This window comes from Pristiophorus japonicus, unplaced genomic scaffold, assembly GCF_044704955.1.
Source record: "Pristiophorus japonicus isolate sPriJap1 unplaced genomic scaffold, sPriJap1.hap1 HAP1_SCAFFOLD_472, whole genome shotgun sequence".
Taxonomy (NCBI): domain Eukaryota; kingdom Metazoa; phylum Chordata; class Chondrichthyes; family Pristiophoridae; genus Pristiophorus; species Pristiophorus japonicus.
Genome location: NW_027254377.1, coordinates 400,638 through 426,571, shown reverse-complemented (window position 1 = coordinate 426,571; position 25,934 = coordinate 400,638). Strand labels below are relative to the sequence as shown.

The following is a 25,934-nucleotide window of genomic DNA, read 5'->3' as shown; positions in this document are numbered from 1 at the left end:
GATGTATCAATGACGACAAGAAACTGGGATTTAAACCACGTGAGCATGGCCGCTAGCAGAATAGACGAGAGATACTGTGTTAAGGAATGGTTGGGACAGAGAATCAACATTGTTGAAGCAGAACACAGTTCTCCAGGCAGACAAGGGCAATCGGGCATGCCCCAACATGTAGTCGAACCCAGAGGGGGAGTTCGACAGAGATAATGGCAAGCTGAATGGCGATTCACGCCATTGCAAGGGACAATGTGGCCAGTAATGGGGCCATCAACACTTGTTAATGGCACACTCAAGGACAGTCACAGGGGTTGTTAGGGACGATTGACTAGCAAGGGATCTTTTGTTTCCAACAACAGCTCATGTTGGAGGCATGGAGGCACAAACTCAGCCGGAGTTTGCAGAGATGAGCAAAATGCCTACAGAAATTGCAGAAATGAACGCTGGGGGAAATCGCTGGAAGCTGAAGTTCAGTGAGTTCACGTGGAGCACGTATACAGTTCATACACCAGGACGCCACCGATAATGATGAAAGTGCTCCTCAGTGGCATCCCAGTATCAATGGAGCAAGACACGGGGGCTAGCCAGTCCCTGATGGGTATCAAATAGTTTGAAAAGTTGTGGGCGTCCAAGGCCAGTAGGGCCAAAATTATCACCGATTGACGCACAACTATGGACATACACCAAGGAGATCATTCCGGTGCTTGGCAGCACCACGGTAATCGTGACCCACAAAGATTCGGAGAACAGGTTGCCACTCTGGGTTGTCCCGGGGGATGGTCCCGCACTACTGGGGAGGAGTTGGCTTGCTGTCATGAACTGGAAATGGGGCAATGCCAATGCTATTTCCTCTGTGGAGCGAGTATCATGCTCACAGATCCTGCACAAATTTGACTCATTATTTCAACCCGGCATTGGCACTTTCATGGGGGCCAAGGTAGTGATTCACATAAACCCGGAAGCCAGGCCAGGACACCACAAGGCCAGAGCGGTGCCATACGTGATGTGGGAAAAGATAGAAGGTGAATTGAACCGCCTGCTGAGGGAAGGTATCATTTTGCCAGTCGAATTCAGTGACTGGGCGAGCCCGATTGTACAGGTGTTCAAGGCGGATGGGTCGGTCAGGATATATGGTGATTACAAGGCCACCATCAATCGGGTGTCACTCCAAGACCAGTACCCGCTACCGAGAGTGGAGGACCTCTTTGCGATGCTATCCGGTGGCAAATTTTTTTCAAAATTGGACGTGACCTCAGCTTACATGACCCAGGAGCTGGCGAGAGAGTTGAAGAAGCTGACCACCATCACGACACACAAGGGGTTGTTTGAGTACAACAGATGTCCGTTCGGGATTCGCTCGGCCGCCGCGATCTTCCAACGAAATATGGAAAGCCTCCTCAAGTCGATTCCAGGGACGGTGGTTTTTCAGGACGACATCCTCATCCCGGGTTACGATACTGAAGAACACCTCCACAACCTGGAGGAGGTGCTACGCAGACTGGACCGGGTAGGGCTGCGACTGAAAAAGGCGAAGTGCATCTTCCTTGCTCCAGAGGTAGAATTCCTGGGGATGAGGGTAGGAGTAGACGGGATGAGCCCTACTGCGTCCAAGACGGAAGCGATCCAGAGAGCACCCAGACCCCGTAACACGACGGAGCTGCGTTTGTTCCTGGGGCTCCCGAACTATTTGGTAACTTTCTTCCCAAATTGAGCACGCTGCTAGAGCCGCTACACGTGCTCCTACACAAAGGTCGCGAATGGGTCTGCGGGGACAGCCAGGAAAGGGCTTTTAATAGAGCACACAATTTGTTATGTTCCAACAATCTGTTAACGCGATATGACCCATGTAAGAAACTTGTGTTAACGTGCGATGCGTCGTCCTATGGTGTCGGGTGTGTGTTGCAGCATGTCAATGCAAAGGGTCAGTTACAGCCGGTAGCTTTTGCCTCCAGAAGTCTGTCCCAGGCAGAAAGGGGCTACGGGATGATAGAAAAGGAGGCGCTCGCATATGTATATTCGGTAAAGAAAATGCACCAATACCTGTTTGGCAGGAAATTTGAGCTGGAGACAGATCACAAACCCCTAATGTCACTTTTGGCCGACAACAAGGCCATAAATGCAAACGCATCGGTCCGCATACAGAGGTGGGCACTCACGTTAGCCACCTATGACTATACAATTCGGCACAGACCGGGCACTGAAAACTGCGTCGATGCACTCAGCAGGCTCCCACTAGCCACCACTGAGGGGGCTACCGAGCATGCTGCTGAGATGGTCATGGCTGTTGAAGCTTTCGGAAGCGAAGGCTCACCTGTGACAGCCCGTCAGATTAAAGTCTGGACAAATAGAGACCCGCTATTGTCTCTAGTCAAGAAATGTGTCCTGAATGGGGACTGGGCAGCCACGTACAGGGCATGCCCCGAGGAATTTAAACCATTTCACAGGGGCAGGGATGACTCTCAATTCAGGCTGATTGCCTACTGTGGGGAAACCACGTAGTCATGCCCCTGATGGGCAGAGGGATGTTCATCAGAGAACTCCACAATGAGCATCCGGGCATTGTCATGATGAAGGCAATTGCCAGGTCACATGTTTGGTGGCCAGGGATAGACACAGATCTGGAACTTGGTTTTCGCAACACGTGTGCCCAGCTGGAAGCCCCCATTAGCCCCTGGCCATGGCCCGCCAAGCCTTGGTCACGCATCCATGATGACTACGCAGGTCCTTTCATCGGAAAAATGTTTTTGGTTGTAGTAGACGCCCACTCCAGATGGATTGAGTGTGATATTTTAAATTCAAGCACATCCTCTGCCACGGTAGAAAGTCTACGGGCAATGTTCGCCGCCCACGGTCTACCAGACATCTTGGTCAGCGACAATGGTCCAGGACTTCATGGCAGGCAATGGAATTAACCATGTCAGAAAGGCACCGTTCAAGCCAGCCTCAAACGGCCAGGCAGAACGAAAAGTGCAGATAATCAAACAGGGGATGCTCAGAATCCAAGGGGGTTCCCTACAAAGCCAATTATCACGCCTCCTGTTGGCCAATAGATCCCGACCACACTCGCTCACAGGGGTTCCACCCGTAGGGCTGCTAATGATAAGGACGCTCAAAACCCGTTATCCCTTATACACCCCACCATGAAAGAAATTGTTGAGAGCAGGCGCCAATCACAATATAACTACCATGACAGGAATGTGAGGGCACGATATATTGGTGTAAACGACCCTGTTGTTGTCCACAACTACACTGCAGGGCCTAAATGGCTCGCAGGCACTGTGATTGCCAAAGAGGGCAATAGGATTCTGGTAGTTAAACTTACCAATGGACAAATCTGCCGCAAACACGTGGATCAAAAAAAAAGGAGGTTCAGCAACCCCATAGAAGAAGCAGAGGAAGAACACGATATAGAGTTCACTCCAGCACAGGTGACCGAACACCGGAACCGAAGGGAGGAGAGCCCAGTCACTGTGGGCAGTCCGGATAGGCCTGAGGCACTGCAAACAGCAGACACACAGGCCAGCGCCCAACAACCGGAGCCCCAACTTAGGCGCTCTACAAGAGAGCGTAAACCACCAGAAAGACTCAACTTGTGATCCCAAAAAGACTTTGGGGTAGGAGGTGATGTCATGTATTCAACCAGCATTGTAACCCATGTATAAACTGACAAGTTGTACATTGTGAGAACAATGACCACTAGGTGGTGAACTTGTTGGAGGCACTGCTAACCTGGACCTTCAGGTATAAAAGGGGAAGCTCCACCCACTTTCATCACTTGAATGCAAAGGAATAAAGGACAGGTCACAGACTGACCTTCTCTCAAGCATGGGCCTCGTGTGCATTTATACTGTACAGTAAGGGCGTATCACTTATGACTTCAGGAACCCGGTGCAACTTTTGTTAAAATTAACAGGACCGGCTATTTCACAGAAAAAATCTTCTCTGAAATCATGTTTTTAGATCATGCACTGGTCGATCATTCTTCGGTGCAAAGTGGATGAACTGACCCTTCCCCACATTGAACCCCAGTAATCACAGTTAAGGGGAAATTTAATAGAGGTTTTTAGAATTATGGGGAAACTGTTTCCATGGGCAGGAGTGTTGGTAACCGGAGGACACAGACATAAGATAATTGGTAAAAGGAAAAATCCGGGGCAGGGGATGTGGGGTGAGGAGATGTATTTTTACCTGCTCCTTATCCTGACATGTTTATGATCTTATGACCTTCCACAGGAGAACAAACTCGTCCCTGAGCATGTATGAGGAGAAAGCTCCAGAAAATATTCAATATACCCACCACTTTCGCGTGTTAACCGCGACACTGCGGAAACATCTCCACTTTCAGCACCAGGTCAGACGGAAATGTTAAGCGAGCAGGTGAACTGCTGAATCCCACTTTTAAGGAGTTGGTCGTGGTGCCAAGCAAATGGGTTTTGCTTAATGACGATAATGAAGAAGTGGGATTTGAACCCACACTTCCAGAAAAAACTGCAAACTGAACACAGCACCTGAGACCGCTCGGCCATCCTGACTATTTAATGCTGTATGTGGCCATCTGCAGGTTGATTTTGAACTTGTGTGTCCTGTCACATGAAATAAATGAGGGCAGCAGGCGTATCTCTGCCTGACACCGGGGAAACAGTGAGACAGACCTTGGAGCAAGAGTCTGGTTATTGTAAAACAGCAAAGAAAATATTAATTCTGGAATTATCCAAAAGCAATGTGACCCCGACGTGAAATAATCAGGGGCTCAGTTTTGCCGGTATTTTCACAACTTAATGTTGCAATGTGAAACAATGCAGGAAATCAGTGGTGAAGATAAAATCCCACGTTGCTCATTTTCAAATTCAACACAGTACGATTTGAAATAAAGTGAAAGAATTTTACAGTGAAAAGATTTAGAAGTGTTACTTGTATTTGTGTCTTTAATTAAACTTTGTGGCGTCTGATTCCCGTTCATGCCTCTGCTGAATAAGAAAGGAGGGTTTGACATTGACCAGACTGCACTGCCCCTGATATTTGTGAGCTCATCCTTTATATTCAGTGGTCTCTCGCCCTTTGATGGGCTGCAGTGTAGCGGATATCACGTTGGCCTCACACGCGAAAGGTCCCCGGTGGATCCGTTTTCTCTCACTGAAAGTTATCTATTTATTGAAGTGAAATACAGAGCAATTAAGGAATAAGGGAGCCCTTTTGCCAGGAGAATAAATAGCAAATAAAAACAGCAAATGCTGGAAATCTCAGCAGGTCAGGCAGCATTTGCCAGGAGACTAAACTTGCCTCCGATTCTTCATCCACAGTAAGTTTAGGGAAATTCCAACGTCCTGGGCCCATACAAAGTTTCTACGGATTGCGGGATTTACGCATATCTTGCCCAGCAAATATCCTCAAAATCCTTGCAGCTGAAAAAGCAAGCGCATAGCGTAATTTTACAGGCGCAAGTGTTTAAAAACACTCATAACCACAATAAAATAAAATAAAATAAACACAATGTATTGTGAAAAACTCTGCCAACTAAGGTAAGTTTATTTTTAACCCAAATTACAAAGCTTAAAAAAAATTGGAACTGCCTTGTTTTTTTCTAATGCGTTTATTAACTTTAATTTCAATTAATTTTAATTATGTGAGGTCTGTTTTTTATTATTTCTCAGTGTGTGTGTGTTTTTTGTTCTCATGAATAGCACTGAGAACTCGTAGGTACGCGAGTCTCATTGCTATTAATGGGAAAGCTGTGGAATACGTACCTGATTGGCTGAGCAGTCACACGTGGGATCCCTCCGGACGGGAGTGTGCTTCGCAGCGCGGGAAGAGAAGGCCACCCCAGTGGAATCCACGGTGCCTCCTAGACCACCAGGTAGGTTCGTAAAACATCTCCGGTCGGAAGGGAATTGCCCGTGGGAAGCCTCCAACCGGAATTTTTGGGCCAATATTCCCACCCGGATTGTTTTGTAGACTTACAGTCGATATTTCAAAAACTGAACTGTAATAATTTCAGGAGCTTTAATCATCGATGACATTTTACACCCTATCTGACTTAACACACTCTGTATTTTATCAGATTGGTTTAAAATGTTCATTGCTCATAAGACAAGGAACCTGGGGTATTTATGTTCAACTTATTTCACAGCAAATATATTCTAAAATGATATTTCTGCCTGGGCTTGAACTGGGGACCTTTTGTGTGTGAAAGACTAACATGATAACTGCTACACTATGGAAACCATTGCTTAACTTCCTGCCCAGAGAGAAGTGTTAAACCAGAAGGTGTAATTCTGAATCCCTTTCTGTGAAAAAATCATTACACAAACATTTCTCTGACCGAAGCTGCACAAGTCAAAAATGTTCCTTTCAAAGTCGTTAAACTCCCAAATTTCCGTGCCCCCCGAATCTTCTGAATCAGAAAGCTCTAGATGTACCGACTCAATCCATAAATAAAAAATAAAAACAGAATTGCTGGAAACCTCAGCTGGTCAGACAGCATCAGCGTTTTTACCAGGAGACTAAGCTCGCCTCCGATTGTTCATCCACAGCAAGTTTAAACATAATATGGAATCATGGAACGGTTACAGCACGGAAGTAGTCCGTTCGGCCTGTCGAGCCCGTGCCGACTCTCAGCTAGTCCCACTCCTCCGGCCTTTACCCGTACCCCTGAGATATTGTTCCTTCAGATACTTATCCAAATCCATTTTGAAAGATAAGATTAATTCGGCCTCTGCCACCCTTTCAGGCAGCGCATTCCGGATCCGAACCACTCGCTGCCAAATGGCCTCCTCCTGTTCCAATGTTGCTGTGTATAAAGTCTGGGAAACACGAGATCAATTCCTGCCACTCTCACAGCCTTCCTAAATATAGCACCGTCATTCTATTCTCGTAAAACCAGCTCCTGAAGTATCGGCCAGCTGTGTTGTTCAGAGCTCTGGTTATGTTCCTTAGACAACATCTACCACCGTGTGTCTGTAGTGTCGTGGTTATCATGTTCCCCAAACACACCAAAGGTCCCCGCGTGGAATCATTTTGAAAACTTTAAAATGGACCGAATGGCCGACTCCTGTTCCTAATTCTTACGTTCTTATGATCTTATGTCCTTTCACTGGAGAACAATCTCTCCCCTGAACATGCATGAGGAGAAAGTTCCAACAAAATATTTCCACCCGGTGAGCTTTCCCGCGTGTGAGGCGAACGTGTTAAACGCTACACTGCGGACACATCTCCACTTGCAGCACCAGGTCAGACGGAAATGTAAAGCGAGCAGCTGAACTGCTGAATCCCACTTTTAAGGACTTTGTCGTGGTGTCAGAACAAATTCTGGGTGAGCCTCCATTTGCCGGCGAAGTTTGAACTTGCGGTTAGAACTTTTGCAAAGAATGACTGCATTTTGCATTTTTACGTGGCCTTTCAACAACTCAGAGTGTCCCCAAGTGATTTAAAGTCAATGAAGTACCGATGGAGCCTTGTAATGTGGGGAAAGATGTGCCCCAATCATCCCACATGCATCTCAACTCTTTCAGAAGCAGGAGAGTGTGTAACCTGGGTCTATAACATAAAGTAATGGGCTCATTAACGATTAAAGCCCATTATTAATCCTCTCACACGCCTCAGTTATGTTTATGCAATGCATCGATGGAAACTTCAACAACTGAACTTTACTGCGTTAAGGAACTTTAATCATTGATGAAGTTTTATCCCCTATCTGATTTTACACACACTGTATTTTAAGAGAGTGAGTTAAAATGCCCATCGCTCATGATACAAGGAACCTGGGGCGACTTTTTAAAATATATCCCACAGAAAAATATTCGCTTAAATAATGTTTCTGTCCGTGCTCAAACCGAGGATATTTCACATGTGCGGCGAAGGTGATAACCGTTACACGACGGAAACCTCTGCTTACACCTCGAAAAAAAGCATCCTGCAGCGCTGCCTCACTTCCCAGCAACAGATCAAAGCCGCAAACAAACCCATCGATTATTCCCACTTCCCCACCTCCACAGATACTGCCCGACCTGCTGAGTGTTTCCAGCATTTTCTGTTTTTACTGAATACACAAACACGGGTATTTATTCAAAATCAAACTGGAGGTGGCCACACACAGATTGAACAGAGCCAGAGAGACAGACAGGATCGGGAAACACCCGGAAATGGGGCGAAACCAACAGACGCCTCACCGACAGGGAACGTGATTTACATAATCCTTGCTAGCTCAGTAGATACAGCATGAGGCTCTTATTCCCAGGGTTGTGGGTTTGAGCCCCAGGTTGGGTGAATCATTATTGTTAAATTTTATGTCGCTTTCTCGGGCAAACTTCATTAATTAACCGATCAGCTTCTTTTGCACAGTGAAAGTAATGCTAACTGAGGGAAAGTCGATAATTGAATAATTGGTTCTGTGTTTTGCATGTTAACTGTTGAACCATATCCCATTTTACACACTGTACTTCAGGCATCTGATTCAGAATGTTTATTGTAACATGAACGTGCCCCTGGGGAAACAGTGAGACAGGTTTTAGAGCAAGGGTCTGGTTATTGTGAAACAGCAAACACAATATCAATTCCGGAAGAACAACAGCTAAATTAACTGATTTGAACACGCAGCCTCCTGATCGGGAGTTAGACCCGTAACTGTTGCACTACGATGTCCAGATTCTGCAACAGTCCCAGCGGATCGGAAGGTAGAAAATGTAACATCGCTATTCAAGAAAGGAGGGAGAGAGAAAACCGGGAACTACAGGACAGTTAGTCTGACATCAATCATCGGGAAAATGCTGTCATCCATTGTTAAGGAAGTGGTGTCAGGGCACTTTGAAAATTAAAACATGATTTGACAGAGTCAACATGGTTTTATGAAAATGTCATGGGCAGGTACAGAAAATAAGACTAATGTTAAGCTGGCCTTCATATCTCACGAACTCGATCACCAGCAAGTGATCAGGAAGGCCAATGGAATCTTGGCCTTTATTGCAAAGGGGATTGAGTATAAAAGCAGGGAAATCTTGCTACAGTTATACAGGGTATTGGTGAGGCAACACCTGGAATACTGCGTGCAGTTTTGTTTTCCATATTTACGAAAGGATATACTTGCTCTGGAGGCAGTTCAGAGAAGGTTCACTGGTCGATTCCAGAGTTGAGGGGGTTGACTTCTGAGGAAAGGTTGTTTAGATTGGGCCTCTACTCATTGGAATTCAGAAGAATGGGTCGTAATCTTATCCAAATGTATAAGATTATGAGGGGGCTCGACAAGGTGGATGCAGAGAGGATGTTTCCACTGGTGGGGGAGACTAGAACCAGATCTTAGAATAAGGGGCCGCCCATTTAAAACTGAGATGGGGAGAAATTTCTTCCCTCAGAGGGTTGTAAATCTACGGAATTCGCTGCCACAGAGAGCTGTGGAAGCTGGGACATTGAATATATTCAAGACAGAAATCGATAATTTCTTAAATGATAAGGGGATAAGGGGTTATGGGGAGCGGGCGGGGAAGTGGAGCTGAGTCAATGATCAGATCAGCCATGATCTTATTAAATGGTGGAGCAGGCTCGAGGGGCGGTGTGGCCTACTCCTGCTCCTATTTCTTATGTTCGTATAACTGGAACACAAGGGGACAGATGTTGTGTGCAGCTATACAAAGCCCTGGTTAGACCTCACTTGGGGGACTGTGTTCAGTTCTGGTACCGCACAGGCAGCATCTGCTTTTTTGCCAAGAGACTAAACTCACCTCCGATTGTTCATCCACAGAAAGTTTAAACATAATGTTCCCGCCCTGGATAGAACCAGGAACTTTTCACATGTAAAGCAAACGTGATAACCGCTACACTACAGAAAGCTCTGTTACAAGAAGCACAACAGAGGGGAGCTGAACAGTGAGCTCCCTCGGTGCTGATCGGGACCGATGCTGATGTGGAAGCAAGTCATCCTCGACTCCGGGGGATTGCCTCAGAAGAAGAGAGGAGGATCAGGAATGTGTTGGCTCACCTTAAACAACTTCTGTCCCTCACTGAAAGCTCTCAATCCTTCTCCTCCGCTGCCCTTTACAGAAATGTCACGTAATTACCACCCACCATGTTCACTTCCACATCCTCACAGTGGGCCACAGAGACTCCTGCCGTCTCCCCGCAATCAGCGAACTCACCCAGTTTGTAAAGTTACACCCGGAACAAGTGTCCTGGAAAGGGCAGGAGAAGCCAGAGAGTCTGTAAACTCAGTGTGTAACAGGAAGTAACGGGGTTATTAACGGTGATTACAGCAATTCATCATCATCATAGGCAGTCCCTCGAAATCGAGGAAGACTTGCTTCCACTCTAAAAGTGAGTTCTCAGGTGACTGAACCATCCAATACAGGAATTACTGTCTCTGTCACAGGTGGGACAGACCGTGGTTGAAGGAAAGGGTGGGTGGGACTGGTTTGCCACACGCTCCTTCCGCTGCCTGTGCATGTGTTCTGCATGCTCTCGACGATGAGACTCGAGGTGCTCAGCGCCTTCCAGATGCTCTTCCTCCACTGAGGGCGGTCTTTATCCAGGGACTCCCAGATGTTGTTGGGGATGTTGCATTTTATGAAGTGGCTTTAAGGGTCCTTAAAACGTTTCCTCTGCTCACCTGGGGCTCGCTTGCCGTGCAGGATTTCAGAGTAGAGCGCTTGCTTTTGGAGTCTTGTGTCAGGCATGCGAACAATGTGGCCCGTCCAATGGAGCTGGTCGAGTGTGGTCAGTGCTTCGATGCTGGGGATGTTGTCCTGATTGAGGACGCTAACGTTGGTGCATCTGTCCTCCGAGTGGATTTGCAAGATTTTGCAGAAACATCATTGGTGGTATTTCTCCAGTGACTTGAGGTGTCCACTGTATTAGGTCCATGTCTCTGAGCCATACAGGAGGACGGGTATCACTACAGCCCTGTAGACCATGAGCTTAGTGGCAGATTTGAGGGCCTGGTCTTCGAACACTCTCTTCCTCAGGCGGCCGAAGGCTGCACTGGCGCACTGGAGGCAGTGTTGAACCTCGTCGTCGATGCCTGCCCTCGCTGATAATAGGCTCCCGAGGTATGCAATTATTCATCCTCTCACAGACCTCAATTATTTTCATGTGATAAACTGATTGAGAATAGAAAGAGGGTTAGTGCTCGGGATCTTAACCACTCGACCACCAAGGAAAAATTACGATAATGGTATATATGTTATATATATATATATCTAGATTAATAGAATCATAGAATCAGAAAGTTTCAGCACAGAGTGAGGCCATTTCAGCCCATCGTGTCCGCACCGGCCGACCAAGAGCTATCCAGCCTAATCCCACTTTCCAGCTCTCGGTCCAGAGCTCTGTAGGTTGCGGCACTTTAAGTGCACATCCACGTATCTTTTAAATGTGGTGAGGGTCCCTCCCTCTATCACCCTTTCAGGCATTGAGTTCCAGACCCCCACCACCCTCTGGGTGATGAAATGTCCCCTCATATCCCCTCTAACCCTCCCCCAATTATTTTAAATCTATGCCCCCTGGTTGTTGACCCCTCTGTCAAGGGAAACAGGACCCTCCTATTCATTCTATCTGGGCCCCTCAATTTTATACACCTCAATCAGGTCTCCGCTCAGACGTCTCTGTTGCAAAGAAAACAGATTCAGCATCTCCAAACTATCCTCATAGCCAAAATTCTCCAGACCAGGCAACATTCCAGTAAATCTCCTCTGCACCCTTTCCAGTGAAATCACATCTTCCCTGTAATGTGGTGACCAGAACTGCACGCAGTACTCCAGCTGTGGTGTAGCCAGTGTTTTGTACAGTTCAAGCATAACCTCCTTGCTCTTGTATTCCATGCCTTGACTAATATAGGCAAGTATTCCATATGCCTTCTTAACCACATTAACTACCTGGCCTGCTACCTTCAGGGATCTGCGGACCTGCACTCCAAGGTCCCTTTATTCCTCGACACTTTTCAGTGTCGTACCATTTAATGTGTATTCCCTTGCCTTGTTAAACCTCCCCAAATGCATTACCTCACACTTATCCGGATTGAATTCCATTTGCCACAGTTCTGCCCAACTGACCAGTACATTGATCATCATCATCATAGGCGGTCCCTCGATGAGTTCACAGGTGTTTCGATGAAGGACCCGATGTTCCAGTCCTGAATCCAATTGAGGGGGTGGAAGATGCCTTTGTGTGGATTTTTTTAACGTGGGGTGACCGTTGCACATCAGCCACCACACGGGCTTGACAGAGCGAGGTCTTGGTCCAGTGGCAAGGGTTAACCAAGACGACAGGAGACCAGCTCTGCTGCATGGACCCAGTGCACACATATCGCAGTGTGGGCTGGGCCCGTGCTGCCCCTGGGCCCTCGGCTCTTCTGGGCCCCGTCCCCTCATCTGTCGCACCTCCTCCACAATCTGTCACCGCTCTTCCACCATAAACATTCACCGCATCTCGCCACAAACACTCGCCGCTCATCTGCCCCGACCTTCCCACTCCTCTGTACCTGGGCCCTGCCGATGTTCTTGCTCACGCTCCAAAATGACGACCAGGGTTAACATAAAACTGTTAACATATATGGAATAAAACTTGAAGCACCTCCCGGAATTCCTTCTAAGATGGGATTATGGTTTGTTGATCCAGATTCCAGAATCCATGGAGAGATGTTACCCGTGGTATAAGGTGGTGTGGCTGGATTCCGATGGACTGCATGGATAGCTTACCAACTTCGCTTGTTGTTTTAGTATCATCGCGCTGGTCCCTCGGAGAACAGTGTGAAGTGGTGGGAGGATCAATGTGGCCAGGATTCGTGTCCTGGTCAATATTTACTCCTCAATCAACATCACAGAGACAGATGATCTGGTTATCATCACACTGCTGCCTATAGGAGCCTGCCGTGTGCAAATTGGCGGCTGTGTCTCCCACACTACAAGAGTGACCGCACTTCAAAAAGTACTTCATTGGCTGCAAAGCACCTTGAGACGTCCATTGATATCTTCCTGCAGTCCGCCACTTTCTTCTTCATTATCAACCACTCAGCCTGTTTTAGTGTCATCTGCAAACTTCTTACTCATACCCTCAACATTTCAGTCCAAGTCATTGATGTATACCACAAAAAGCAAGGGACCCAGCACTGAGCCCTGCGGAACCCCACTGGATCACAAAATCACCCATCAACCATTACGCTTTGATTCCTGCCTCTGAACAAATTTTGGACCCAACTTGCCACTTTGCCCTTGAATCCCATGGGCTTTTACATTCGTAAGCAGTCTGCCAAGTGCGACCTTATCAAAAGCTTTGCTAAAGTGCATATACATTACATCATACCACTGCCCTCATCAACCCTCCTGGTTACCTCCTCGAAAAATGCAATCAACTTAGTCAGACCTTCCCTTGACAAATTCATGTTGACTATCCTTGATTAATCCGTGTCTTTCCAAATGAAGATTTATCCTGTCCCTCAGGATTTTTACAAATAATTGTAAAAGGTCTTCGGCTGGCCAGCCTGTATTTACTCAATCCCTTTCTCCATTTTTAAACAAAGGTACAACATTAGCAGTGCTCCAATCCTCTGGCCCCGCACCTGTAGCCAGTGAGGATTGGACAATGGTGGTCAGAGCCTCTGCTATTTCCTCTTTTGCTGCTCTTATCAGCCTGGGATACATTTCATTCTGGCCTGGGGATTTATCCACTTTCAAAGCTGCTAGACCACCAATACTTCCTCTCTCACCATGTTTATTTCATCTAATATTTCACATTTCTCCACCCTCATTGCAAAGTCCACATCGCCTCTCACTTTTGTGAAAACAGATGCAAAGTATTCATAAAGAATCCTACCCAAGTCTTCCGCCTCCGCGTACAGATTCCCTTTATGGACTCGAATAGGCCCCACTCTTTATCTTGTTATCAACGTGCTTTTAATGTATTTATAAAACATCTTTGGGTTTTCCCAGATTTAATTGCCAACATTCTCTCATGCTCTCTCTTTGCTTTCCTGATATATTTTTTAATTGCACCTCTGCACCTCGAGAGTTTCTGCAGTATTGAGTTATCGGTATCTGTCATAAGCTTCCCTTTTTTTCGTTAACTTTCCCTGTATGTCCCCTGACATCCTGGGAGCTCTCGATTTGTTAGTCCCACCTTTGTTTTAAGGGAACATACTTGCTCTGTACCCTCAGGATCTCCTCCTTGAATGCCTCCCACTGCTCTGACACTGATTTACCAGCAAGTAGCCATTCTCAGTCCACTTTGGCGAAATTCCATCTCAGCTCAGCAACATTGGCTTTACCCCAATTGAGAACTTTTATTCCTGGTCCCCTTTGTCCTTTTCCATAACTACCCTAAACCTTACTGAGTATGATCACTCGCACCAAAATGCTCTCCCACTGATACCCCTTCTACCTGCCCCTCTTCGATCACAAGACCCAGTCCAGAACCGCCCCTCCCTTGATGGGCTTGTGACATACTGGATAAAGAAGTTCTCCTGAATGCATTTTAGGAATTCTCCACCATCTGTACCATTCACACTCTCATTTTCCCAGTTAATATTCGGGTAGTTAAAATCCTCCACTTTTACAGCTCTATAGGTTTTGCACTTCTCAACATTCTGCCCATATATTTGTTCTTCTATTTCCCTCTAACTGCCTGGGAGTCTAGTGCACTCCCAGTAGTGTGATCGCCCCTTTTTTGTTCTTTAATTCAACCCACATGGCCTCGTTTGATGACCCCTCGAACACATCTTTCCTTTTCTCAGCTGCAGGATGCGTCAATAATCTCTCACAACTCAATTAAAAGCAGCTGGAATGTACAGCTTTGAGAGGGGCTTTCTGCACCGTCAGGGCTGGAAACTGTAGAGTTTGAATGTGTTCCGAATTGTACAGAGTATTCAACAAATATAGCAGGGCTGGGAGACATTGTGCTTTGTTAATACTGAACCAGAAATGCACATTATTCAATGCTTCTCATATTTAATTGAGCACGTTATCAGCTGGTTTTAAACGGGAACCTTTTGCGTGTTAAGCGAATGTGATGACCACTACACTACGGAACCCACGCTTTCAAAGCAGACTGCAACCTGAATGCAGCAACTTAGACCGCTCAGCCATCCTGACTGCTCAATATTATGTGTGGCCACCTGCAGTTTGATTTTGAACTTTTGTGTCCTGTCACAAGAAGTAAATGAGGACAGCAGGCGTATCTCTGCCTGACACCGGGGAAACAGTGAGACAGACCTTGGAGCAAGGGTCTGGTTATTGCCAAACAGCAAAGAAAATATTAATTTTGAAAGAACAGTGACCCAGACGTGATTGGGCGAACACATTATTCTGCTGCGAATTTTGAAATTACATAGAACTTTTGCAAAGAAGGACTTGCATTTCTGCAACACCTTTCAGGAACTCATGATGCCCCAAAGCGCTTTACAGTTCTTGAGTTATGTTTGAAGTGTTGTAGTGTGGGGAAAGATGTGCCCAAATCACCCCACACGAACCTCAACTCTTTGCGAAGGAGTTCGGTGCAAATAATCAGGTGCCTCAGGGACTTGGACTTTCTTTGAATGAGTTCTGCTTGTTCCTGCATTCAAGCTTGAAACAGCAACTGGGCTTCCATCTCACGGGAGCAGCGTGTCGCGGTTAACGAGTAGGTGACGAGGTTTGGGGTTGATGTGCGTCACTTTCAATCTTTGAAATTTCACCAAGCAAAGAAATGATGAATCCAACTGTCCCTGTAATCCTTTTGTTCAGGTTTAATCACAGGAATATCTGCAGTCAGGAGCTGAAAAGTAATTAAAACCAACGACTGGCTTCGGGACAATCAGAATACTTTGTCACAGACAAGGCACCGGAAGGCTGGAAGGTAGATCACACCGGTTGTGGGAGAGCTGGTTGGCGGTGACATGGAAGTGTCTGCAGTGTGCGGGACCAGACTGCTTCCACACATCCACAATGAATGTCCCACCCTTTATTTGGGAAAATTACAACTGAGAGTGGACAAGTTCCATCCCGGTAGGAGCAATCTGAAGCTTTAACTGACTGACACCCTGGTTTGGGATGTCTTACAATTTACATTTAAGTTAGTCTCTGTGGCGCAATGGGTTAGCGCATTCGGCTGTTAACTGAAAAGTTGGTGGTTCGAGCCCACCCAGGGACGAAGCCTTTCACTGTTTTTTTCCCGAGGATTCGGTGCCGCACAGTTCCAGGTTGTCATTGTGCGTTTTGGCTGCACCAATATATTCCGTTAACATTACCAGCTGTGCTGTTATCCAGTGAGTTCCCACTCCAATACTTTTATGAACATTTAGTTCATGGAAAACGATAACAATTTTTTACATGGACCATGGTCCTCCATCCAGTCCACGAGAAATAAATTACGTTATTGTGTTTAAAGGAACTGGTGGAAATTGTCTGACCGATCGTTATGTGTTTTCTCAGATTCTGAGAGTCAACAGTTTGCGAAGAATTATCTTATGGCCAATGCCAAGCACGAAAATGTCTCTCAGCATTTGTTCTAGGAATCCCTCAAATTCGCAATGTCCTGCGAGGCGCCTTAATTCGACGACATAGCTCGCCACTTCCTGGCCCTCCGACCGTTGGTACGTGTAGAACCGATACCTCGCCATCAGATCGCTTTCTTTAGGATTTAGATGCTCGCAGACCAGCGTACACATTCTTCATAGGATTTAGTTGTTGGTGTCACCAGAGCTAGAAGATTCTTCATGAGGCCATAGATTGTTGCCCCACAGACGGTAAGGAGGATCGCCCTTCATTTGGCAGCGTTCTCGTCCCCTTCCAGCTCGTTGGCCACGAAGTATTGGTCGAGTCTCTCCACAAAGGCTTCACAATCGTCCACTTCTGAGAACTTCTCCAGGATACCAACTGTTCCTTGCATTTTTGCGTGGTTGTTCATTGTCTCGTCGCCAATTGATACGCTCATAATAAAGGATGAAACTTAGTATTGTGAATAATGAGTAAGTGTGACCTTAGCTCCTTTAATAAGACTCCAGAGTTCAGGTACCTCATGGGTGGCCTGCTTACATACCGTGCTCCCAAGGGATACTGGGATCCCTTGGGACTCCGACAGGTAGGCCCTCTGGTGGTGGTGTGTACAGGTTGTCATGGGTTAAATACATAACACAAGATGTGTACAGAAATCAACCATCAAAAGCCCTGTCATTAGCCACAGGGGTTTCCTGCAATTTTCTGATCGCAAAGCGCTTTCAGTCCTTGTCCTTAAAATTGCAGACGCAGAAATTGGGGAGTTTAATGACTTTAAAAGGAGGACATTGTTGTTTGGTGCCGTTCTGGTCAGAGAAATGTTTGTGAAAGGAACTTTTTGCAGAGAGAGGGATTGAGCATTTCAGCTTGTTCCTGAACACTTCTCTCTGGGCACTGAGCTGAGCAGCAATTTCTGTCGTGTGGAGGCGATCACATTTCCCTCACACGTGAAAAGTTCCCGGTTCAAGCCTGCGCAGAAACATTATTTCTCAAACAAAAACTTGTCTGCAATAAAATTAAATAAAAGCTGTTTTGGATACATTGTTGCATGAGCAATGCACATTTAAAACCAGTCTTCTCAAATACAGATTGTGTAAAATCAGATCGGGGATAAAACTTCATCAAGGATTAAAGTTTCATGAATTATTAAAGTTCACTTATTGAAGTTTTGACTGTCCCTGTCAGCATTTCTTTCATTCTGTGAAACAACACGATCGGTTTACACCAGCAGATCTAAGCTGCATTTGAAACCACAAACAACTCATTAATTATTCGCTTTTCCCCAGTTCCAGAGCTCAGAGGGTTATTGTCCATCCCTGGGATGCAAGCTACCTCAGACCTGGGCCAAAGCTCCCCGTGCACCGAGCACAGGCTCAGGAAAACACCGGGGGAGAGGTTATCCCGGTCACTGGGCCTTCCAGCAGCCCTGAACAAGCGCCCGGTCTGAAACTTTCCAGAGTAATAACTTGTAACTGGAGCATCTAACAGTAAGGACGGCCGAGCGGTCTGAGGCGCTGCTTTCAATATTTGATTAAATTATCAACTCTCCCTCAGTTCGCATTTTTATCATTGTGCAAAAGAAGATCATGGGTTCATTAATGATATTGACCCGCGAAAGCAACATAAAAGTTTAATGAAAAGTAATCGCCCAACGTGGGGCTCGAACCCACGACCCTGAGATTAAGAGTCTCATGCTCTACCGACTGAGCTAGCCGGGCTTCTCATCAGCTACCCTGTCAATCCCCGTCAGAATATTGTCCGTTTCAATGAGATCACCTCTCATTCTTCGAAACTCCAGCAAGGATCAGCATATTCTACACAATCTCTCACCACAGGACAGTCCTCTCATCCCAGGAATCAATCTGGTGAACCTCTGTTGTACCACCTCCCAGGCAAGTATATCCTTCCTCAGATAAGGAGACCAAAACTGTGCGCAGTACTCTAGGTGTGGTCTCACCAGGGCCCTGCACAATTGGAGCAAGACTTCCTTACTCTTGCACTATGGGCCGAATATCCTGTTTTTCTGCTGATTCTACGGTTGTATAAAAAGTTATAAAAATTCAACAGTCACTCAGCAAACATATTTGTATTTCCTTCAGTGTGCAACACATGTGGGTGGATTAATGATGATTGAAACAATTATTCAGTATCTCACAGACTTGAATTATTTTTGTCAACTTGCTCTGTAAAAATGCTTTCCCTGACCAGGAAACAAACCCAGGTCACGGCAGTGAGAGCACCAGACCCTAACCACTAGACTACCAGGGAACACTGCTTGCAGCCTCTGCGATAGCTTTAAATATAGTCAGCTTACAATCACAGCTGAGAATTGTGCGGTGACACGGGGTGTAACTGGATTTGCTGGGAGCAGCGTGGAGGCCCCGACCTGCGTGAGAACACCAGCGGCAGGTCGGGGCCATAAAAGGAGCGGTGAGCGGCGGCCTGGGAGCAGCGTGGTGGTGTACCACGGCAAGGTACAGCGCGAGCTGGTGCAGGAGGGCGACGGCAGCGAAGAGTGATGTCATCAAAGTCCAGGTCGGTGATTGGAGCGTGGGCAGGTACAGCAGGAGCAGCGAGAGACTGTGGAGGGATGTGATCGGGGCCCAGGGGCGGCGTGAGTTCAGGACCAGGGGCCCAGGGACAGCACGGGCCAGCCCACACTGCGATATGTGGGGGCACTGGGTCCGTGCAGCAGAGCTGGTCTCCAGTCGTCTTGGATAACCCTTGCCACTGGACCAAGACCTCGCTCTGTCAAGCCCGTGTGATGGCTGGGGTGCAACGGCCATCGCACGTTAAAAAAATCCACGCACAGGTATCTTCCACCCTTCAACATGCAGTTCGGGACCTGGAATATTAGGTCCATCATTGAAACATCTGTGAACTCATCCTTTTTTGGCGTGGAAGCAAGTCATCCTCGCTTCGAGGGACTGCCTATGATGATGATGAACTGGATTTGCTGCAGTCCGCAGGCAGCAGGTGATGAAAGCGGGCGTGAGAGGGTGAGTGACAGGTGGGCACTGCTTCTGATGCTGTCTGACCCACGGTGGGAGTGGCCGGGGATTTTAAAGCCCTTTCATTGCACCAATGCAGGGTAAATGAAACTGTGTTTCAGGAACCTTCATGTATACAAACATGGGCACTCTGCGCTGTAGACCTCATGGTGCAACGGTAGTGTGTCTGACTCCAGATCAGAAGGCTGCGTGTTTATATCACGTCGGGGTCACTGTACTTTTCCATATTGTTCTTCCGGAATTGAGATTTTCTTTGTTGTAACACAATTTACTTTCCCACCCATCTTTGTATCATCAGCAAACTTGGCTCCATTACACTGGGTCCCTATATCCCTGGGATAGGGGAGGGAAGACACACCGGAGAAGTGTGAGCTTGTGGACCGGAGAAGTTGCAGCTGCTGGAGCTGTGCGTTTTATCGGGGAGGGACGGGGGGAGAGCCCGCCGAGCGACCGGAGAAGCTGAGAAGCTGCTGTGCTTTTCATCGGGTTTGACACTGTTTAAAAATGGCAGAGTGCCAAGTCTTCTCTCCCTACTGCCCATGTGCGAAGGTGCCGGCAGTGTTTTCGGCGCAGGCATTTGGCTCCGCCCCCCACTTCACCATCGACACCACGCCAGGACTCCGGGGACTGTACACAGCGGCCAGGATGGGGCGAGTTTTTCCCCGCGCCGTTTCCAGTGCGCAAAGTCAGTGCGCTTGAGGTCAGTGCGCCGACAAAACTGCTTGGGGAAAATCTAGCCCTTGAAGAGTAAGGAGTACACTGAAGGAAATACAAATATGTTTGCCGAGAAACTGTCAAATTTTAATAACTTTTTATACAACCATCGAATCAGCAAAAAAACAGGGCACTCGGCCCATAGTACCTAATATATAGCCCATAGTACAAGAGTAAGGAAGTCTTGCTACAATTGTACAGGGCCCTGGTGAGGCTACACCTGGAGTACTGCGCACGGTTTTGGTCTCCTTATTTAAGGAAGGAAATATTTGCCTGGGAGGTGGTACAACAGAGGTTCACTAGATTGATTCCTAGGGTGAGAGGACTGTCTTAAGTTGAGAGATTGTGCAGAATGGGCCGATACTCTCCGGTAGTTTAGAAGAATGAGAGGTGATCTCATTGAAACACACAATATTCTGAAGGGGATTGACAGGGTAGATGCTGGGAGGTTGTTTCCCCCGGGCTGGAGTGTCTAGAACCAGGGACACAGTCTCAGGTTAAGGGGTCGGCCATTTAAGACAGAGATGAGGAGGAATTTCTTCACTCAGAGAGTTATGAATCTGTGGAATTCTCTGCCCCACAGGCCTGTGGATGCTGAGTCTCTGAATATATTCAAGGCTGCGTAAGATAGATTTTTGGAGTCTCGGGGAATCAAGGGATCGGGAGATCGAGCGGGGAACGTGGAGTTGAGATCAACGATCAGTCATGATCTTATTGAATGGTGGAGCAGGCTTGAGGGGCCGTATGGCCTACTACTACTCTGATTTCTTATGTTGTTATCTGTGCTGTCTCTGTGAAAGAAATTTCCAATTAGTCCCATTCCTCAGCACCCTGCAAATGTTTCTTTTTCAACGATATTTCCCTTTGGAAAGTTAATGTTAAATCTGCTTCCAAAACCCTGTCAGGCAGAAAAATATTCACATTTATTTTATACAGTTCCATTTTAAACAGGCTTTGCATGTCATGAATTATTATCCCTTCCCATTTTACATACAGCATTTTAAGACCTTGCTTTAAAATATTTGGTGCATGTGACACCAGCCATTGTTAGATTTAGTCACACACCATCCTGACTTGGAAATATATCGGTCGTTCCTTCATCGTCACTGGGTTAAAAGCCTCGAACTCCCTCCCTAACAGCTCTCTGGGAGCATCTTCACCACACGGACTGCAGCGGTTCAAGATGGTGCTCACCACTATTGTGTTCCTCACACAGATGAGGCTGCACACAGAGAGATTAAAGTAACAGTGACCTCAGTCTTTAATAAGACATTCCAGTGTGAGGAACAGGCCTCAGGGGCCAGCTTATATATAGTGCTCCCAAGGGATCCCTTGGGACTTCAGGAGATGAGCTCCCTGGTGGCGGAACATGGGAGTGCATGCTTTACAGATACACAACATCACTCCCTGCAAAGTCAAAGTGAAAAGTATTTACAAGGTGAGGCGGTCGGGAGCCTTTCTTTCCCTGGTGGACTGCCTCGGTACAAATGTCTGTTCTGGTGTGCTGGCTGTGCCCTCGCTGGGCTGGCGTGTTGTTAGCCCTGCAGGGCTGCTGGGTGAGCCTGGCCTTCCTGCGTCATGTAAACCGAAGTCAGGTCGAGCTTGGTGAACGTCTTGCCTACTGCCAGCGTCGCAATTAGGTCGTCTGCCTTAGGTAGCGGGTATTGGTTCTGTAGCGAGAAACGATTAATAGTTACTTTATAATCGCCGCAAATCCTGACTGTGCCATCACTTTTGAGTACTGGAACAATCGGGCTGGCCCACTCGCTGAATTCCACTGGGGAGATGATGCCCTCGAGTTGCAGCCTGTCCAGCTCCATTTCCACTCTCTTCCTCATCATGTGAGGTACTGCTCGCGCCTTGTGGTGAATGGGTCGTGCCTCTGGGACCAAGTGGATCCGCAACTTCGCCCCGGAAAAGTTTCGAAATCCTGGCTCAAAAAGGGAAGGAAATGTTTTAAGAACCTGGATACATGAGGCCTCATCGACATGTGATAGCGCTCGGATGTCATCCCAGTTCCAGCGGATTTTGCCCAGCCAGCTCCTTCCAAGCACTGTGGGGTCATCGCCCGGGACAATCCAGAGTGCCAGTTCATGCACCATGCCCTCGTAGGTGACCTTGACCATGGCGCTGCCCAGGACAGTGATAAGCTCTTTGGTGTATGTTCTCAGTTTCGTGTGGATGTGGCTCAGGGCTGAGCTGAATGGCTTGTTGCATCACAGTCTCTCAAACATCTTTTTACTCATGATGGATTGGCTGACGCCAGTGTCCAGTTCCATGGCTACGGCTAAGCCATTCAATTTTACGTGCAGCATAATAGGTGGACATTTCGTCGAAAATGTGTGCACCCCGTGTACTTCAGCATCTGCCTCCTCTCTTGAAGGCTCTAAATTGCTTTGATCCACCATGGACCAATCTTCCTCCGCCACGTGGTGGTTAGCAGGTTTTGCAGAGCTTGTAGCTCGTTTGCAAGCTCATTGGAGGTGCTCCATTGTTCTACAGCACTTGCAAACATACCTTTTGAAGCGTCATGAAAAGGCTGAATGGATGCCTCCACAACGCCAATAAGCTGTGAATTGCCTTGCATTTATTCTTTGTTGGGGACTCTGAGTCATCTGGATCACCTGAGCCCTGCTGGAAGTTACAAACTCGTGGCTTCTGCCCTGTACATTTCTGCTCGCAAACACAGTTCCAGTTAATTTATGAACATTGCTAGCACTTGTGTGCTGAGAGATTTGTTGGGTGTTATCACTGGTGGACATAAACGCCTGTACTGTTGCAATGGCCTTATTGAGGGTCGGTGTCTCTACAGTCAAAATTTTTCGCAGGATGGTCTCTTGGCCAATGCCCAGTACAAAAAAGTCTCTGAGCATTTGCTCCGGGCAGCCATCAAACTCACATTGTCCTGCAAGTTGCATTAGCTCGGCGACGTAGCTCGCCACTTCCTGACCGTCAGATCACTGGCACGTGTAGAACCGATACCTCTCCATCAGCACGCTCTCCCTCGGGTTAAGATGCTCCCGAACCACTGTACACAGCTCCTCATATGACTTATCTGTGGGTTCCACCGGAGCCAGAAGATTCTTCATGAGGCTGTAGGTCGGTGCCCCACAGACTGTGAGGAGGACCGCTCTCCTTTTTGCAGCGCTTCCTTCTCCATCCAGCTCGTTGGCTACAAAGTACTGGTCTAGCCGTTCGACATAAGCTTCCTCCGAGCTTGCTACCTCCGAGAACTTCTCCAGGATGCCCACAGTTTGCTGCATCTTTGCGTTGGATTCGTATTCTCGTCGTCAGTTATTGTGTTCCTAACACAGATGAGGCTGCACACAGGGAGGTTAAAATAACAGTGACCTCAGTCTTTAATAAGACACTCCAGAGTGAGGAATAGGCCTTGGGGGCCGGCTTATATACAGTACTCCAAAGGGATGCTGAGATCCCTTGGGACTTCAAGGGATGAGCTCCCTAGTGGTGGAACATGGGAGTGCATGCTTTACAGATACACAACAACCACCAGCTTCTCAAGGGCAATTAAGGTTGGGCAATAAATTCTGGCCTTGCCAGTGACACCCAGATCCTGTGAACTCATATAAAAAAAACACTATTTTAGGAGTCTGGTTCAAAATATTCATTGCTGACGACACCAGGAATCTGGGGCAACTTTTGTCAAATTGGGCTCAAAACTGGAGCGGTAATTCCTACCGTGCACAGATAATAGAATCAGTATTGAAGGTAAAATCACATGGTGCTCATTTTCAGAATCAACGCAGTAAGATTTGAAATAAAGTGAAGGAATTTTATGGTGAAAGGATTTGGAAATTAAATGTGACTTGTACTTCGGTCTTTAATTAAACTTTGTGGCGTCTGTCTGCCATTCATGTCTCTGTTGAATAAGGAAGAAGGGGTTTAACATTGACCAGACTGCACTGCTCCTGATATTTGTGAGCTCATCGGTTATAATGAGATGTCTTTACCCATTGGTCAGTGCCAACTTTAGCTCAGCTGTTACTCCGTGACACCAACTTTGTGAAAAGTTTGAATTGGTCTTAATGCAGTCACTGCCTGGTGTTTTTGTTGTCATTGCAATCCCCTTCTTTCACACTGGAACAAATCGTAACCGTGTTTTTAAATTAGCAGTGTGAGATTTTTAGAGAGCATCTTCAAATGCTTCACAAAACCATTCCAATCCCTTCAGCTTCCCTGGTTCGATTCCCAGTTAGGGAAATCATTTTGCGACCACCGTTTTTAATTAAAGTGAAGTAATTTAACTAAATTACAGAGATGACCCAAAGCACTTCAGAGTGGTGTCAAAATAAATGAGTTAGTAATTAGAAATAAGGAATGTCAGAAGTTGGACTTGAGTTTCTGGGATGGAGTATAAATAATCCTCTGTGCACTGGAACTGGGAAGGGTGAATAATGAATGAGTTGTTTCCGGGTTTGAAATGCAGCTTAGATCTGCTGGTATTAACCGATAGCATTGTTGAGCAGAATGAAAGAAATGCGAACATGATCACTGAGGGACAGTCGAAACTTCAACAACTTCATTTTAATAATTTGTGAAACTTTAATCATTGAGGAAGTTTTATTCCCTCTCTGATTTTACACACTCTGTATTTTAGGAGACTGGTTTTAAATGTTCTTCATGGAATCAGAGAAGTTTACAGCACAGAAGGAGGCCATTGTCACATGAGCAATGAACATTTAAAACCAGTTTTTGTTTCAAAAATAATGTTACCGCCCGGGCTTGAACCAGGGACCTTTCGCGTGTGAGGCAAACGTGATAACCGCTACACTACGGAAACTGCTGCCTAGTGCAGTGCCCAGAGAGAAGTGTTCAGCGACAAGCTGAAATGCTGAATCCCTTTTTCTGAAAAAATTCCTTTCACAAACATTTCTCTGACCGAAACGGCACAAAACAAAAATGTTCCTTTCAAATGTGCCAATTATTTTCGTTAAACTTTTATTTTGCTTTCATAGGATAACATAATTAATGATTCGATAATTTTCTTTTGCACAATGAAAGAAATACTAACTGAGGGAAAGTCACTACATCAATAATTTGTTCTGTGCTCTGCATGTTTGTAATGTCGCCAAGTTTGCTGATGATACAAAGATAGGTGGGAAAGCAAGTTGTGAGGAGGACGCAAACAATCTGCAAAGCGATATTGATAGGGTCAGTGGGTGGGCAGAAATTTGTCAGATGGAGTATAATGTGGGAAATATGAGGTTATCCACTGTGGTAGCAATAATAAAAAAGCAAATAATTATTTAAATGGGGAGAGATTACGAAATGCTGCGGTGCAGAGGGGCCTGGGGGTCCTTGTACATGAAACACAAAAGGTTAGTATGCAGAAACATCCTCTCTGCATCCACCTTGTCAAGCCCCCTCATAATCTTACACGTTTCCATAAGATCACCTCTCAATCTTCTGAATTCCAATGAGTAGAGGCACAACCTACTCAACCTTTTCTCATAAGTTAGCCCCCTCATCTCTGGAATCAACCTAGTGAACCTTCTCTGAACTGCCTCCAAAGCATCTATATCCTTTCTTAAATATGGAAACCAAAACTGCACGCAGTGTTCCAGGTCTGGCCTCACCAATACCCTGTATAACTGCAGCAAGACTTCTTTGTTTTATACTCCATCCCCTTTGCAATAAAGGCCAAGATTCCATTGGCCTTCCTGATCACTTGCTGTACCTGCATACTAACCTTTTGTGTTTCATGCACAAGTACGCGCAGCTCCCGCTGTACTGCAGCACTGTGCAATTT

The 25,934-nt window shown here is 46.6% G+C and overlaps 3 non-coding genes across 3 annotated transcripts; 1 reads left to right on the top strand and 2 right to left on the bottom strand.

Annotated features, from left to right (window-relative positions):
• The first annotated feature begins 16,021 nt into the window (after positions 1 to 16,021).
• Positions 16,022 to 16,095, top strand: trnan-guu (transfer RNA asparagine (anticodon GUU)). Its single transcript has one exon. It is a non-coding gene; the product is annotated as a tRNA-Asn (tRNA).
• A 1,989-nt stretch (positions 16,096 to 18,084) lies between these two features.
• trnak-cuu (transfer RNA lysine (anticodon CUU)) lies at positions 18,085 to 18,157 on the bottom strand. Its single transcript has one exon. It is a non-coding gene; the product is annotated as a tRNA-Lys (tRNA).
• Positions 18,158 to 24,892: 6,735 nt separating this feature from the next.
• Positions 24,893 to 24,965, bottom strand: trnav-cac (transfer RNA valine (anticodon CAC)). Its single transcript has one exon. It is a non-coding gene; the product is annotated as a tRNA-Val (tRNA).
• Positions 24,966 to 25,934: the final 969 nt, after the last annotated feature.